Source organism: Porites lutea, chromosome 12, assembly GCF_958299795.1.
Source record: "Porites lutea chromosome 12, jaPorLute2.1, whole genome shotgun sequence".
NCBI classification, from domain to species: domain Eukaryota; kingdom Metazoa; phylum Cnidaria; class Anthozoa; order Scleractinia; family Poritidae; genus Porites; species Porites lutea.
In genome coordinates, this window is record NC_133212.1 from 4,295,354 (window position 1) to 4,300,770 (window position 5,417).

General features: G+C 37.4%; 1 long non-coding RNA gene across 2 annotated transcripts; it reads right to left on the reverse strand.

The window, feature by feature from the left end:
- On the reverse strand, positions 1–4,238 carry LOC140921394 (uncharacterized). 2 transcript variants are annotated; one of them, XR_012164008.1, is made up of 5 exons: positions 4,093–4,238; positions 3,151–3,233; positions 2,016–2,045; positions 269–392; positions 1–111 (listed from the first exon to the last, which is right to left on the reverse strand). It is a non-coding gene; the product is annotated as an uncharacterized lncRNA (long non-coding RNA). The 2 variants fall into 2 exon arrangements; XR_012164009.1 differs by having other exon boundaries at positions 3,151–3,236; positions 4,093–4,212.
- Between the last annotated feature and the right edge of the window lie 1,179 nt (positions 4,239–5,417).

The following is a 5,417-nucleotide window of genomic DNA, read 5'->3' on the forward strand; positions in this document are numbered from 1 at the left end:
GAATTTACAAGACTACTTTATTATCAGTAACATTAAAAACAACTCTTGAGTTGTGCCGCCATTATCCATTAACAAAATAATCCTGAACAAGGATCCCCATAATTTCTTCATCTGAAGCGAAAACAATTTTTAAAGAAATGATTAGTGTGGACATGTTTTGCTTTAGACATTTTGGTAGGGTAACAGATTTAATTTATGATAACCGTCACAAATATAGACTGTGACTGCTAGACAATGGGTTTTTAATACAAATTGAGCAGATGCGTACCGTCTGCGTCGTTACTAAACACAGCTGATTGGGCAATAGACTATTGTATTGCGGCAGTAACACTCGTCACAGTTTCCAATCTTCCACTTTTTGTTTTCCTCATTTGGACAAACTCCTGCTTCCACTGGAATCAGAAAAATAAATAAAAGAGTACATACATGAATAAATCCTTAAGTAATACGTCTAGTAAAAAGCCGCCTGTGTCGGTCTCCTGAGCGGGAGCTAGGTCGCGGGTTCAAACCCCGGCCGGACCAACACTCAGGGTCTTAGAATAACTGAGAAGAAACTGCTGCCTTTGTAATGACATTTGCAAACAATTAGACTTTGTAGTCTTCTCGGGTAAGGAAGAACAACCAGCTTCCGTCTCACAGCACTTACACTTATTTGGTTCTCGTGGAACGTAAAATAACCCATACCACTGTTCGAAAAGAGTAGGGGACCTAGACCCCGGTGGTGTGGTCAACCCTCACATATCATTCACATCGTGAGTTGGGTGGGTACAGAAAGCTTATAAATGGACTGATAGCAGCTGCCAGTGGCGCCCTTATATGCTGACGTCCGAGCTTACTGTTAACATGTTAATTGATACTGTAAAGAGGGCGCGTCTGTTGTCCTCTCATCCACGACTCCTTCCTTCCTTCCTTTTACCCGCACTTCAGGGACACGCAAAGGACAAGCGTGGGACACGTGTTCCATGATTTGAGGCCAGAAAACGAATGTGAAAAACAAGAGAGGAATATCCCCACAAATGCATAGATTTTTATGGCCTGCAAGCGATAAGGATGCATTCTTCTTCAACGAACGCAAGATAATAACTGGAAAAAGTTGGCCTTATTCCTGTTAATTCCCTTATCAAATTCTGTTCCTGAGCTGTATACCAGGTTGTTCAACCATTTTGCTGTAAAGCTTAGAAGTCTCAGAGTGAAAAACATACTCTCCCCGATTTTTCAGGGAAGAGGACAGTTATACTTAGGATAGGGGACAGACATTTATGAGAAGGGCGAGAGAGAAAAAAGAGCGTTCTGAGTTGATAATAATTTTTTGAATAAAAGCGTGTGGGCGAGGGGTTGGACTTTGACATCTTAATCGAACAAGGACCAGTCGGGATTTTATCATCAAAAATTACCCGGTGGTAAAGACATTTGATTTGTTAGTGGCTTAGAAAAACTTGGTATAAAACTTCAGATATAACTTGCGTACCAAGCAGTAAGTTCTTTCAAAAATTCCGTGACTTTTAATTTCAAGCAATTTTAGTTTTTTTTATAGCCATCCAATCGTTTGCGTGTGAAATGATACTCTGAAAAAGGATTTTTCTCGAAAACTGGTTAATTTGATTAGGAGTCCGTCGTATCTTTACTGGTTATACCAAAGAAAAAAGTCGTTTCTGAGACTTGTTTTTATTAAATCAGGTACACCGTAAATTGCCGGAAAAGATCTGTTTCAGCCCCAAACTGAACTGCGCATGCCAAGTCTGATTCAGTCTCTCCTGGAGTCATTTGAACACAATTGAAGTCGAAGCAACCCATGGGTCCAAACCATCCCTAGATTGAACTATATGTGCCCTGATTGTTTAACGCAGCCAAATTAGTCCCAAAACTGAATAGTAATGTATTGAACTAATGGAAACACCCCCATTTTTAGGGATGAAACAGATCTTTTTTATTTTTAGCTTAGTTCTGGAAAATTGGTTGAAGAAGTATGGAGATAGGAAATTTATTCCCCGGTTCAACCTCCTCTGCTAAATTACCTTCATTGTTCATAGGCAATCCATTTGAGTCTAGAAGATAAAAAATACAAATCAAATAACAAACTGTCTCAATAAAAGGTAATCAAGGAAAAAAAGCTGTTTTTTTTCTTAGCAAATGTCATTCGACTGGTCAAATGACTAAGGTTACCTTCACACAGCATGACCGGACGAATTTTCGACAGGCTGAAAAATTTTACCGGCTGCTTGTTAATACGAAACTGTTCGTTATTTTCGCTCTGTTTACAAGGAACTTGGGGCGATTTGCGTATGACCTTGAAAAATGGTTTCGGTAAGTGTTCGTTATTTGTTTTGTAAGCCAATGAATGAAAAGATGCAAACATGGCCTCTTCGTTTTCCCTTCAAAAACCCCAACATGGAGAAGGCATTGTTCGATTGGTCAATCGTGTTGCAGTATGACGTCAAAGCGAAGTATCGATTGATTTCTAGAAAGTTCTCAGGCATGAAGTTTTTTCAGCAGAGCGTTCGCGTAACCAACCAAAACCCACGAGCGTTTGTATCCGTTGGAAAACCAATCAAATCGCTCTATTTCCGTTCGTTTGTTGTTTCTGTTTTGTTCGTGCGTTTTCATCTCAAGGTCATACGAAAATCGCTCTAACAGCTAGACGTATGAATGTTCGTACCATTAAGGTGTTTTCGTGTGAACGGAACACCTAAAAGCACGAACTTTCAACAGGTCGAAAATTCGCCCGTACCATGTGAACATAGGCCTAAGGGGAAAACAACTGAGCAAAAGAAAATAATGTTACTAGTGCTACTGATAAATAATAATTGTGATTATAACGAACAAAAATAAAAACAAATAATGCACTTAGCTATCGGATAAACCTCAAAACGGAAGGTTTAAAAAACTGAAACTGAAAGCTGAATAAGGGTGACTCAAAGCAATTTTAATTGGGCCACACAGAACACACCTTAGGATATAGCCGAATATATGTTGCATCAAAACCGCGTGTGAATTCCGTATATAAAAGGTTTTTTACATTCCTGCAATCTGTCGATTTCGTCTTTTCTTTTGTTCGTAGAATGTTCGCAACGAATGATTTGTATCGGCTAATTAAAGGTGCCCCTGAAGACAAGGTCGTTTATGGGAGCCCAAGTATAATAGTGAACTTACTGTGCATTAAACATACAAAGAGGAAAATTCCGCAAAGAAATATCAGCGTTCTCATGTCGATGAATAGGTAGGATCTTCAATATCTGCTGAAGAGAAAAACAGAAAGTTATAGAACCATGATAAAGTCATGACTTCCTCTCCTCTCTTGGTTGAGAGGCTCTCACTATCGCCCCTTTGACACTTCAAAGGTATAAAGCTTAGTTTAGTTATCCGAAATATTGACCACCTAATATATCTTACGTTTGACTTTAATATCATCCGCTCTGCATTTTGTTGACTAAGTTTCGAGCGCAGGCTGAATAATGCTTAATTGGCCATTTTGAGGTCCTGGCCAGGCACTGTGTCAAATTGCACACTGGTAATACTTTGGGACGAATTTTACGGGGGAAACATTTTTCCTTAGAAGCCAATATCGTGTCTTATAGGATTATTTTGAGGACTTTCCTCTAATGACGAAGCATAATTAGAGAAATCGTTTTGGAGGCTAAGCAATTCTCGTACAACAGCCCAGCCATGTTCCTTTTAAAATGGAGCTACTTGCCAAGTTTAAAATGTCTCGTCTTTTTTTAACTTGGAATATAACCTCATTTGAAACTATACAGTGACTATATAGAGGTAAATTGTTTTTGGTTCTTCCTCGTTAACTTTTGTTGGCTGATTTATGAACTTATGTTGGTTTTTGCCATGGCCAATTTGACGATTCGAACTAAAATCTGCTTTTACATCCTAATTTGCACACGTTTTTTGCCTCTAAAGTGTTGGTTATTTCTTTGCTAGCTTGTCGACATATATATATATATATATATAAAAGAGATGTCTCGCAAATTCAAAGCAAAAAAAATTCGTATTGATTATTCAACGTTCGTTTTGGCTTAAAGGTTAGGTGGCTTCCCAACAGATATATGATATATTTGGAAGATTAAATTTACTTTACAACCTTACCAGGTCTCTGGGTTTTCCTGCCTCGAATCGTTGTTCCTCTGAAAGTGCACGAATCACTTCTTGGTTTGTCTTTCTTATGAATTTAACCGTAAAAGACAGTGGCAGAATTGTTCTTCGCGCAGCTGAACAAACGAAAAGGACACGCTTCTTTTAACTTAAACACTTTATTTGTCATTGATTAGAAAGGAACTTATTGTGCAATTCAGAAAAGATTAAAAACCATGTCAATAAAACAATAAAGAAAATTGAACAAATGCAATTTAAGAGAATTATTATGTTCGAAAAAGAAACCCGAAAAGGGTAATTATTAGCGAAAATGAGATGAAATTAGAATTTGTTCCGTAAAAGTTTACTTTAGGGAACAGATTATGTGTATTTCGAGGGGCTATATACGCTTATTATGTTTTCATTTCCTGTTACCAAAGGTTATTTTCCGAGATCAGCGCAAATATAATAAGAACGTTTTCATCCTTGGTTATAGAGTATTGGGATTTTACGATGTTCTCTTTAATAAGAAAGTAAAAAGCGCTTTACTAGAATTGATATAAATTATGAAGAAAGAAAAAAGATTGAAAAGAAATTGAAAATTTAACAAATACCAAAGAGGTAAACGTTCCTCCGAAAGGCTTCAGTCAAATCTTCCCAGTTTTGACGAATTGATCATAACGATTGCGAAATTCGGGAGTAAAATGTTCTGTTTCGGTGACTAGTGAACACTCAAAATACGTTACTTCGTTTCCACAAAGTTATCCTAAATAGTTTTTAGCCATTTGCAGAGTTCTAAGATTCCGGTTGCTTTTTATAAAAGGAGGAAAGTTTGTGGAATGATTGCGATTCTCCTTAAGCAGCGAGGATTAAAAACACTGTCATATAGCAATTACAATGGTTCTTAACAACTTCATTTCTTAAATTTTACATGGTCTTGCAAAGAAATTTTATTTAAAATTAACAAAAATAGATCAACCTTGATCTGTACAACCAACAGCACAGCTACAGAAGAGTGTTGCTTAGCAACTATCACTTTAATGGCCATGGCCATACTCAAACATTTCGGCCAGACTTAAAACTAGAACCATTTCGTAAAACCTAGTACAGTATCACAGGCAAGTACTGCTCAGCAGCTTCCATTTCACGGTGCCTCTGTGCAAATAGGCAAGGTAGTTAAGCAATGAAAGAAAAACCAAAATAAATAAATAAATAAAAATTAAGTTACAAACTGAGCCGTTATTCTCGCGCGTCTAACAATCACCGAGTCAACAACTCGGTTTAGAGCGTTAATTATTCAACATGGCGATCATGCAAAACAAAAAAAAACACGAAAAGCG